Here is a 13,078-nt window from a genome sequence, read left to right on the forward strand (position 1 = left end):
CTATAAACACAATTTGCCCCTAAGAGCAACTAGAGCTACCCTAACTCAAGGTCATTAAACATAACTTTTATTAATCAAAGAATTACTAAGGTTAAAAGAACAGAGAGGGATAGGGTATTAATGAAATCGATTCCTCATATAAGTAGTACAATTGACTGCGGACCAACTAATACAATACACTTATTTCGTATATAGCCATAATCATTTCCTACGTCAGTATCTGCTAAATTAAAAATTCCTAGTTAAGAGCCTGCCCGACATGTTCCACTGTTGCTGGTTTCATCAGGGACTAATGCAACAAAGTAGCCAGTAGGAAACTGTACTGATATGTAGTGATGAGAAAGCACTAAAAAGCTCGAGTGCTCATACTCGATTAGAGGTCAACGAGATCAGATGCTGTGAGGGCCGGGGAGGACTGGTAGGCCCAGGAGGTGGATCCACTGGATCGAGCACCCCACCTGGAGGGCAAGGTACACGGTAGCTGGAGCACTAACGTGGCAGGAATGAGTGCAGGTATCAGGAATCAAAGACAGGACCAGGTCACTAAGGTCACAGCGTACTTTAAGGCAGTAATAGGAAACAGGAACAAAGACCCGAGCACCTAGCTCACAAGACAAGGCATAGAAACACAAAACGATGATCAGGCCCCGCCCACATGGAGAGGCCATTTTTATATACTCAGCACAGCCTCAGGTCATTTCCTGTTGCAGCAGTGCTGGGGCTGTAAGACCAGGTGAGTGGGCACAGCCCGGTCCTATACAGAACATTAGTTAGAATCAGACTCCTGAGACCAGGAACAGGACTCTAGGGAGCATGAGCGGGAATGGCAGGCGTGACCGGTGGACGCATGGACTGGACCAGTGAGGAAGGAGCGGTGGTGCGACGCAGGTGTGACTTGCTCAGTGGTTATGGAGCGGTGCCTGGATGGTGAGACCGGCTTAGTAGGTAAGGAGTGCTGCTGGGACACCGGGAGCGTGACAGATGCTTTACGGGTTCAACTCAAATTCGTAAAATGGAAGTCAAACTTGAGCACTTTTCCACCAGACCCTTCCAGGAGGTCTGTTGGAGCTGTAAAATCGCTGAAATGGATTGAAGAAGCGCTCTAACGGAATGGCAACAGCATGGGGAAGATGCCTGCACACATCTCTGACTCTCAGGTTGCTGCTGGTAACAATGTTGTCAGAGTATTATGACAATTTTAAGAAGTGAGAATAAACATAAGAAAAACAAAGATGAAATGGATATTACAGGAAAAAATGTTAGGAATACAATAGGAAACGCCTCCTCCACCGCTTATGCCGGCGTCACATGGTACAATCTATCGTGCGATCGTACCCGCCCCTGTCATTTGTGCGTTATGGGCAATTTGTTGCCAGTGTCGCACAAAGTCGTTAACCCCCCGTCACACGCACTTACCTCCCGGACGACCTAGCTGTGGGCGGCGAACATCCACTTCCTGAAGGGAGAGGGACGTTCGGCGTCACAGCGACGTCACACAGCGGCCGGCCAATAGAATCGGAGGGGCGGAGATGAGCGGGACGTCAACATCCTGCCCACCTCCTTCCTTCCGCATATCCGGCGGGACGCAGGTAAGCTGTGTTCATTGTTCCCGGGGTGTCACACGGAGCGATGTGTGCTGCCCCGGGAACGATGAACAACCGGAGCACAGAAGAAGAAACGACTTTTTGAAAATGAGCGACGTGTCAACGAGCAACGATAAGGTGAGTATTTTTGCTCGTTCACCGTCGCTCGTAGCTGTCACATGCTACGATATATGAAACGATGCTGGATGTGCGTCACTTACGACGTGACCCTGCCGACATATTGCCCGATATATCGTACCGTGTGACACCGGCATTAGTCTATGCTCAAATGTAGTGTTTTTGCTGCATTTTTCTACTTTCTCATGGCTTTCAATGTTGAAAAAACACTGCAAAACCACTGAAAGAATTTACGTTCTGCTTCTTTCAAAAATGCAGCAGTTTTACATTTCAGTCAGGAAAAAAAAACAATTCTATGCATTAAATTTATGAACTCTCCTAGCTTTTGCTGGTTCTGGAAAAATCAGCTTTTAATTTGCAGAAAACACAGAAAAAAATGCAGCACAAATGCAATGAATGAACATAGATTTAATACTCGGACTATCTCACCATATTTCACCATATTTATTTAAAGGAGGGATTGCAATACACCCTGGAAGACACGTAGATGAACGCCTCAGAATAAATGTTTTGTTAAATTTAAAAAGAATGGGACTTATAGAGTGATAAAGACTTTGCACTAAGTGCAAGACCTAGCACAAATTTAAAGGAGGGATTGCAATACAACATGAAAGACACATAGAGGAGGGCCTCAGATTAATTTTTTTACAATTTAAATAGAGTGAGACTCCTAAAGGCGTAAAGTCTATGCACTAAATGCATGGCCCAGCAAAAAATTTAAAGGAGTTATTGCAATACACCATTGAAGACACACAGAGAAGGACTTTAGAATATATTTTTTCATCATTTTAAAAAGAGTAGGACTCCTACAGTGCTAAAGCGTATGCACTAAGTGCAAGGCCTAGCAAAAATGTAAACAAAGGATTGCAATACACCATAGAAGACATGTAGAGGCAGGTCTCAGAAAACATATTTTTACAATTTTAAAAAGAGTGGAACTCCTACACTGGTAAAGCCTATACACAAAGTGCAAGACCCAGCAAAAATGTAAGAGAGGGATTGCAATACACACTGCAAGACATGTAGAGAAAGGCCTCAGAATATTTTTTTTAACAGTTTTAAAAAAATGGCCCTCTTACACTGGAAAAGCCTATGTACTAAGTGCAAATGTTTAGTGTTTAGGCCAGTGGGTGGGTGGGTGGCTGCATATTTCTGCTTCCATTCCAAGGCCTAGGGTGGGGACAGCTGCAAGCTGCACTAGGATAAAAAAATTGGGCATAGTTGCTGATGGTGCTTTTGAATGTGCAACAACAGTTGCAGGGCAGGAGGCATCTGCTCCGACATCCTTGACAGGGGATTGGCAAGCATGTTGCCCAAGGGAGGAAGAAGTGGTGTCGACCACAGACACTGATTGTGAACCAAGGCATTCAGCCCAAGTAGTCGGGTGCTTTGGTGACATGGCTAAGCATGTCGGTAGTGGTCAGGCTGGTAGTGGTCAGGCCCCTGCTGATTTTGGTTGGGCACACTTTGCAAATTATCATTTTTTATTGTCTGCAATTTCTTTAAAAAAGTGCCAGACTGGCTAACACCTAACCTTTGGCCTGGGAATTTGCCACATGTGTGTCCTATGGGGAACAGTATAATGCCTATGCCCTCTGGTCACCTAACTGTGTCTTACTGCCTGGATCCCTTCTCTTCTGCACCGCTGCCCTCACTCTGCATGCCACCTTTCTAGGCTGAGTCAGTGACTTTATCGCCCATCACCTTGTCTTCCACTGTCGCACTCAAATCCTCCACCTGACTTGTTGACTTAAAAATATGACTTGTTGACAATTGTGTCTCATCATCATGCACCTCTTGAGACAGTAATTGCCATTCCCCACCATCGTCTTCCTCTAACTGTGGCTACTCAAATGTTTGGCCATCACTGCACACAATCTCCTCATTTACCTCTTGAAATGTAAGAGGCCAGAATCAATACATGTAAATATAAAGAGCTCCTCAGAATGTCCCTTTATGGGATCACTTATCTCCAGTGACTCGCCATGGTTGGAGGAAGGAGGATCAAGCTGAGAATTATATGGTCCAAACTCTTAGCTAGTAAGACTGGACTGTGTGGAAGACAGCGGTGGTGGTAAACAGACTGGAAGCATTATCTGCCATCTAACCCACTACTGTTTTTTGTATTTTTCTTGCTTCAACAGAAGTGTGCTGTGCTCCCTGGCAAAGTGGGATAGTAAAATAGCTTTTGTGGATACGTGCATTTGATATGCTCCCACAGCAGGCACAGGTTGCTAAAGCGGGCTTTACATGCTACAATATATCTAACGATGTGTCGGCGGGGTCACGTCGTAAGTGATGCACATCTGGCATCGTTAGTGATATTGTAGTGTGTGAAACCTATGTGCGATTGCGATTGAACGAATAAACGTTGATCGCATACACGTCGTTCAAAACCTAAAAATTGAACGTCGGGTTGTTCAATGTTCCCGTGGCAGCACACATCGCAGTGTGTGACACCCCGGGAATGATGAACTGTAGTTTACCTGCGTCCCGCGGCTCCCGCCGGCTATGCGGAACGAAGGAGGTGGGCGGGATGTATACGTCCCGCTCATCTCCGCCCCTCTGCTTCTATTGGCCGGCTGCCGTGTGACGTCGCTGTGACGCCGAATGTCCCTCCCACTCCAGGTAGTGGATGTTCGCCGCCCACATCGAGGTCGTATGGTAGGTAAGTACGTGTGACGGCAATTAATAGTTTGTGCGACACGGTCGACAAATTGAACGTGCCGCACATGCGATGGGGGTGTGTCACATCGCATACGATATATGCTTAATTGTAAGGTGTAAAGCAGGCTTTAGATGTTCTTGTTGGCCAACTTTTTTGACTCAGGTGATGATTCTTATCCTGACTGTCTTATTCACACAAAAAGCATGGGTACTTTGTGCATTCTTTTTCAGATCATTGCATATTGACCATCCTGGATTCTCATAGTTAAGTTTCTTGAGAATAAAGTCAAAATTCTCATAGCTTTCTTTCAATTGCACAGAATGCCTTGCAGGCACTGAAGCATACTTGCTGTCATTGTGCAGTAGCACGGCTTTCAGAATTTTTTTGGATGAATCAATAAAGAGTCTCCACTCGCTCACATTGTACTCAATGTTAAATGTTTTCATCAGCCCTGGAACATCACTGCAAAACACTATAGCACTGTCTTGAGGAAAGTATGAAAGGAATTCCTTTTGGAACTCTATGGAGTTCTATTCTTTTGGAAGCCTAAGAAGTCAGTGTTTCTGATAAAAACGATCGTGATGAAATTTATTCAATATTTTTACTGAGTTTAGTATATAAAACTCACATCTTTCTTTTCAAACACTTTTACCCTTGCAGACCTGTGTAATTGTTGTACTCTCAATGGGAAATACATTTCTTAGTAATGCAAGATAAAAACTGTATGATAGTTTAATCCTTGCGGATAACAGGAATCCAACATGAGGATCCAATATGATCCCTTGTTAATAAGAGTCTGTTACCAATCTCCACCTTTCTGCAATGAGTTAACCCTTTCTATTCAACAGTTTTAAAACATGATGTCTATTTAAGAAATGTTTAGATGCATTAGATGGACTTGTGGCATTGGACTTATTCAAATCTCTAATATGTTTATTAATTTATGAGTTGTGCAGGGGAAATATTTAATATCACATAATGTGAACTGTATGAAATAGACAACCTGTGGGCTGCAACAGGAAAAAAATGGTTTATATTGTGTTTCTTATTACCAATTTACAATTAACCTCAACCCCTGTTAAAAATATACTTTTTATTAATAATTGGTTAAAATTCCAAAGACACACAAACACAAAAATACCAGAAACAGGTAACCCCTATATGGGAGTCGGCAATGTATATATATATATATCTCGTGGAAGGGGGGGGAACAAACCCTAGTAACCCTCAAGGGACTAGATGTCCCTACCTGTCAACGGAGGGTATGACGCCTTAAGTTACCGGGCGCCCCCGTTCCACAACGGCTTTCCCTCTTTCTCCTTTCCCTAAAACCAGGGACAGTGCTCAAATACAAGTAAATAAGGGGAAGTAAGATTTCCGCTCCCAAAATTTAAGTGGGGTTTGGTACACCAATATGTATTCAAGGCCTGATTACTGGCAATATGATATACAACTATAGGAGGTGATATTTAAGAAGACAAAATACATGCAAACATTAGCCCATGTAATGATCCCTTATACCAAAAACATTCCAAAAGGGAGCTACCATGGTCCCTCCACAATCAGACCAAGACCATTTGTTTTGCAGAGTTTACAGTACCACACATAAATGGTGCCTTACTGGGATACAATCAGTCCCAAGTAAATATAAAAGACACTAAAGGGAATATAAGGATAATTTTACTTCCCTGAAAAAAGCAGGTCCTCATCCCTGCCTTGCCTCTACGCATTTCTCCTTTCCCATTAAAGGTTCCTCAGGAGGCTTGGGGAGACAGCAGCAGATCCTGTATGTGTGGTACTGAAAACTCTGCAAAACAAATGGTCTTGGTCTGATTGTGGAGGGACCATGGTAGCTCCCTTTTGGAATGTTTTTGGTATAAGGGATCATTACATGGGCTAATGTTTGCAGGTATTTTGTCTTCTTAAATATCACCTTCTATGGTTGTATAATATATTGCCAGTAATCAGGCCCTGAATACATATTGGTGTACCAAACCCCACTTAAATTTTGGGAGCGGCAATCTTACTTCCCCTTATTTACCTGTATTTGAGCACTGTCCCTGGTTTTAGGGAAAGGAGAAAGAGGGAAAGCCGTCGTGGAACGGGGGCGCCCGGAAACTTAAGGCGTCATACCCTCCGTTGACAGGTAGGGACTAGAGATGAGCGAACCGGTCGTGGTTCGGCTCGAGTTCGGTTCGTCGAACGGAGGTCTCGTTCGACTTCAGTTCGTCGAACGTTCGACGAACCGAACTCGAACCGCATAGGAAACAATGGCAGGCAATCACAAACACATAAAAACACCTAGAAAACACCCTCAGGTGTCCACGAGATATATATATATATATACATTGCCGACTCCCATATAGGGGTTACCTGTTTCTGGTATTTTTGTGTTTGTGTGTCCTTGGAATTTTAACCAATTTTTAATAAAAAGTATATTTTTAATAGGGGTTAAGGTTAATTGTAAATTGGTCATATTATACTCTACCTGGAGTTCTCATTTTTCTATTGTGTTTCTTATTAATAATAATAGTTGCTACTTTTTTTGTATCACATATTTACATGACACACACTTATTTACTATTTTATCTATACAAAATTTAAAGATGCCCTGTTTGGAGCCTGCATCATAAATCACTGTGACTGGCTGTGTTAAGCGGGCTTTACACTCTGCGACATCGCTAGCATTTGCTGGCGATGTCGAGCGCGATAGCACCCGCCCCCGTCGTACGGCCAATATGTGGTGATCGCTGCCATAGCGAACATTATCGCTACAGCAGCATCACACGCACATACCTGCTCTGCGACGTCGCTCCTGCCGGCGAACCGCCTCCTTTCTAAGGGGGCGGTTCGTGCAGTGTCACAGCGACGTCACACGGCAGGCGTCCAATAGAAGCGGAGGGGCGGAGATGAGCGGGATGTAACATTCCTCCCACCTCCTTCCGCATTGCCGGTGGAGGCAGGTAAGGAGATGTTTTTTGCTCCTGCGGTGTCACACACAGCGATGTGTGCTGCCGCAGGAATGAGGAACAACATCGCTAATAAGCAGAAAGCGATTTTTCGTTTCAGGACGCCCTCTCCGCGCCAAATGATTTTGACCGCTTTTGCGATCGTTTAAGGTCGCTCATAAGTGTCACACATTGCGATCTCGTTAATGAAGCCGGATGTGCGTCACAAACAACGTGACCCCGACGATAATTCACTAACGATATCGTAGCGTGTAAAGCCCGCTTTAGACTTAGCTACAATTACTGCTGTTCACTTTATAATTGTCCCTGTTAATCTCTGACAGCAGCATTTACAGGACATGGTCCGGGGATCCACCATTCCCCACACGCACATCAGCATCCCTGCAACACAATCACTGGATGCCATTGAGTTACCATAAAATGCCAGAGGCCTGCTGATGTTCCTATGTACCTGCTATTATTATGCTCCTATGAAGACCAGCCTGTGGCTGAGCTTCAAAGTAGACCTTCATTTTTACTATGTATTGCAATAAAAGAGTATTGCAGTATATAGTGTAGGTTCAAGTCCACAAATGGACTAAAAAATACAGGAAAAAGAATATTTAAAATGATATAAAAATTGCAATCACCCTCTTTTCCCCTATTAAAAACAAAGTGATAAAAGCATCTAAAAAATAAACATTAAGTATTGCAGTGTCTAACAACATCTGATCTTTCAAAATATAAAATGAGTTAACCAAATCAGTATCCGTTGTAAAGACAAATCACAGTGAATTGCCAGAATTGAGATTTGTTCTGTCATTGCAACTACATCTAATCACGGGATAAGATAAGATGGATAATTTTTGAGCATTTTTTTTATTTTGAAAAATATGTCAGTGCCCTGTGTTATTAAATAGGCTGTTGGTTACTATTAAGTTACCATCTGGTGAGGTGACTTTGACATTTCTATGATTCTGTCTCCTATTTACACATGCTTTCAGAGGACTAGACGATTTGTCAGTGTCAGTGTTTCTAAGGTGACGCTTCACTTTTTGCCAAATAAAAAAGGTGCCATTTACTGGAGAATATTTGGTAGCCCTGCCTATACATGTATTGAGGTTTTCTTTCCTAGCTCCATGGATTTTAGATGACAATATCTCTGCACAGACAGAACATGACAAGGGGCTATACTGCATCGCACATAAACTGCACATTTCAGTATTATGACAAATATTAATTCCAATAGTTACATATTGTCATGTGATCATATAAATTAGCATATACTGAGAAAGATCTGCAAACCACTCCACATATGGGATTACACAAAAACAGAAAACGCTGGAGTTAAATGGCTAAAAGCAATGAGCAATTTATTGAGGTAATAATACATAGAAAATGTGGGATGAACAAGACAGCACGCTGGTAACTGGATACCACAATTATCAAAGTAACATGGGTTCAATAAAATGGATTAACCATGAGATAAATAATACGATTTCTATAGTGAAAAGGAAGGCACAAGTTCAAAAATAAAGGTCTATGTGCATATAATAGGATGCATAACCAAAGTACATGAAATATATTGTGTGATGAAGGTTAAAATCCACCTTACCAAAAATAAGTTATATCAGGACCCATATGAGTAAGGATCTGTTGAATCTGAAATGCGTAATCTGTTTCCCTTTTGATGGATTGTAAACCATGGAATTTTAAAATGTGAAATAAAGTCTTGGAATTTTTTATTGTTTAGGATTGCAGGATTTTTTCTTGAATTTTTTCGGAATTTTTTATATTGCTTCTTCTGGTGACCAGCTGGACTCTGATCCATGGATACCCTTCCCTATACCAGGAATTGCAGTCGGCGGTGGAGTGGCTAAGTAATTTTTGGTTTTTATACCAGGAGCCAGTTTGCCATACTAGAACAGAATCCCAGAGTTTCTAAGCTGACATTTTACTTTTTTCTGAGTAAAAAGGTTTCATTTACTGAAGAATACCTGTTAACCCTTCCCATACATCTATTGAGGTATTCTATCCTAGCAGCATTGATTTTAGATGACAATATATCTGCACATAGAGAACTTGACCGGGCCTATACTGCATCACACATAAACTGCTCTTTTTCAATATTGGTTGTGGAGAGGAAAAGGTTAACCTGCACTGTCAAATGATGAGAAGATGACAAACTCCTGGAAAGTAATTTAATGTCTACTTGTTTCAGATGTATCCAACGCCTTCATCAGGACAAATCACTTAAAACAAAAGTTTACAGTCACTTATATATTTCCTTATTTTTGAAAGAAAAGCACATTTTTTTTTAACGAAGCTAACATTAAATTAAACAAAAATACACTCTATACATTGTTAATGTGGTAAATGACTATTCTGTCTGCAAATGTCTGGTATTTAATGCAATATCTACACAGGTGTATAGAGGCCCATTTCCAACAACCACCACTCCAGTGTTTTAATGGTACATTGTGTTTGCTAACTGTGTTAGAAGGTTAATGGATTTTTAGAAATCCTTTGAAAACCCTTGCGCAAGTATGTTAGCACAGCTGAAAACAGTTTTGCTGATTAGAGAAGCTATAAAATGGACCTTCCTTTGAGCTAGTTGAGAATCTGGAGCATTACATTTGTTGGTTCCATTAAACTCTCAAAATGGCCAGAAAAAAGAGAACAGTCTATTCTTGTGCTTAGAAATGAAGGATATTCCGTGCAAGAAATTGCCAAGAAACCGAAGATTTCCTACAACGTTGTGTACTACTTCCTTCAGAGGAGAGAGCAAACTGGCTCTAACCAGAGTAGAAAAAGAACTGCACAACTGTGCAACAAGACAAGTACATTAGAGTCTCTAGTTTGAGAAATAGACGCCTCACAGGTCCTCAACTTGCAGCTTCATTAAATAGTACCTGCAAAACACCAGTGTCAACGTCTAGAGCGAAGAGGCGACTCCGGGATGCTGGCCTTCAAGGCAAAGTGGCAAAGAAAAAGCCATATCTGAGACTGGCTAATAAAAAGAAAAGATTAATATGAGCAAAAGAACACAGATATTGGACAGTGAAAAATTGGAAAAAAAAGTGTCATGGACAGCCGAATCGAAGTTTGAGGTATTTGGATCACACAGAAGAACATTTGTGAGATGCAGAACAACTGAAAAGAAGCTAGAAGAGTGCCTGATGCCATCTGTCAAGCATGGTGGAGGTAATGTGATGGTCATAGTCTGGAGTTGCGTTGGTGATGGTAAAGTGGGAGATTTGTACAAGGTAAAAGGGATTTTGAATAAGGAAAGCTATCACTCCATTTTGCAACGCCATGCCATACCCTGTGGACAGCGCTTGATTGGAGTCAATTTCATCCTACAACAGGAGAATGACCCAAAGCAAATTATGCATGAACTATTTAGGGAAGAAGCAGGCAGCTGGTATTCTATCTGTAATGGAGTGGCTATCCCAGTCACCAGATCTCAACCCTATTGAGCTGTTGTTGGAGAAGCTTGACAGTATTGTACGCAAAAAGTGGCCATCAAGCCAATCCAACTTGTGGGAGGGGGGGGGGAAGCATGGGGTGAAATATCTCCAGATTACCTCAGCAAATTAACAGCTAGAATGCCAAAGGTCTGCAAAGCTGGAATTCTTTAACGAAAGCAAAGTTTGAAGGAGAAAATTATTGTTTCAAGTAAAAATCATTTTTTCTAACCTCGTCAATGTCTGGACTATATCATCTATTCATTATGCAACTCATTTGATAAATAAAATAATGATTTTTCATAGAAAAGACAAAATTATCTGGGTGACCCCAAACTTTTGAACTTCATTGTCTGTACATATGACTGTTGTTTGAAAAGAAGCTCAGGAAACCGCAGTCATCATGGGATATGCTGCAGAGGACGTCGGTTAGAAGCATTACAATGACACTTGAGCAAAGCTACGACTGCTTATTGCAGTATTTGGGTGGTAACTTAAACTATTAAAGTTAGTTATAAAAAAAACTTGCAAAACCTATACAATATACAAGGTCAAATAGATAAACCATGGAGAAAAAGAATTTTAATAGCCCTATTGTGAAATGTTAGCTATTTTGTAATAGAAAATTATAATCTTTCATTGACTGAAAGCATTTTAAAAATATGTATTGTTGTAATGCTTTAAAGTGACACATGCTTGACCTCCACAACATTCAAAAGAGTTTCCACAGAGCCTTGTTTATGGCATTACCGAGGTCTCTGAAATCAATTATTCCTTATCTTATGAAGAAAGTTTAACTTCTGATGTAGGAAATAATACTATGTCCTACACTGTGGCCCTATTCAAAGATTAGAAGCTGAGGCTACATAATACTGGGCAGATACTTGCAATGCTTCAAAGCAAGCAACTGCCTGTAATAGCAGGCACCAGAGCTTGTACCAATTGCTTCTATTTAACTATTTATATTCCCTGTCAATCTATGTACACGCATTGTCTACCATCAGCCCTTCTGCCATGACTGGTGCCAACAGGCTTATCATGTCGGCCAGCTGAAGGCCACTTTGGTCCTACTGTAAAGCCCAGTCTTTGATTTCATTGGGAATACCATTTTGACTAAATAATGCATTAGCATAGTATTGCAATGTATAATACAAGTGATCAAATAATTTCATGTTCAAGTACCCTATGAGGATCAAAACAAATGAAGTAAAAAAAAAAAAAAAAAATTAAAAATATGAAAAACATAAATTAAATTAAAATTGTAATCATCCCCCTCTTTTCTATTTTAAAAATAATTGAAAAAAGTTAGCAATAATACTACACCGCCCTAAAAAAAATGCATTGTATGGATCGAAGCTCTTGAGCATGAAACATGACCAGCCCTGCCATTGCAAGTAATGTCTCTGCTTTTCCTGCTTGCTGTATTTTCTCCTTACAATGCTCTGATTAATCCACTCTCTTGACACTCAGAGCAGAGGAGGGGTCGAACTGTCCCTGTGCATTGAAAGTAATATTGCACAGGGACCAGGGAGCTAGTATTGAGTATATGTTGGAATTAACAACTGACACATTCTCCATAGAGCTGAGACTAGTCCAGTCCCTGAAATGGATGTCACTGATGATTAATGAAGAGCAAACCCGTGAAAATTCGGGTTAACTGAAACAGCACGAACTAAAAAAAAAAATCAGGTTTGGCAGCCGAACTTGACCCCAAACGTGACCCCAGATGCTAAACCCCATATAACTCTAAGAGACCCATACTTATGTGTTATAAAATGGTCTTAGTAAGGGCTAGGGGCTGCAAAAGAAAGAAATTCAGGAATGAAGCAGTTCAGTTATACTTACCGACCTTCTCCGCAGTTGTAACACTGCTTCCAGGCCCAATCATTAGCTTTCTTTCATATTAATTGCTTCCATGCCACCATCAGTCCCGGCATCTGTTATTGGTTGCAGTCAGACCATTCCCCCACCCTTTGTGACAGCTGATTGGTTGGAATCACAAATGCTTTCTGCATTGCTTTAGTGGTGTAAAAATAAATGAATAAATTTAAAATGACATATGGTCCCAAATATATTGATACCCAGCACAGATAATGCAGATGGCTACAGCCGTGTGCATTATCTTGGCTGTGTATCAAAATACAAGGAGCCCCATCCAGCTTGTTTTTAAATTATTTAAATAAATAATTTTAAAAGACCCTTTTGATCCCTCCCAATTTTGATACCCAGCCAAGATAAAGCCAACAGCTGGGGGCTGGTATTCTCAGGCTATGG

At 41.3% G+C, this 13,078-nt stretch overlaps 1 protein-coding gene across 2 annotated transcripts in view; it reads left to right on the top strand.

The window, feature by feature from the left end:
- Positions 1-13,078, top strand: part of SPOCK3 (SPARC (osteonectin), cwcv and kazal like domains proteoglycan 3) — a 585,104-nt gene that overhangs the window by 338,662 nt on the left and 233,364 nt on the right. The window lies entirely within an intron of this gene.

This window comes from Anomaloglossus baeobatrachus, chromosome 1 (genome assembly GCF_048569485.1).
Source record: "Anomaloglossus baeobatrachus isolate aAnoBae1 chromosome 1, aAnoBae1.hap1, whole genome shotgun sequence".
NCBI lineage: Eukaryota > Metazoa > Chordata > Amphibia > Anura > Aromobatidae > Anomaloglossus > Anomaloglossus baeobatrachus.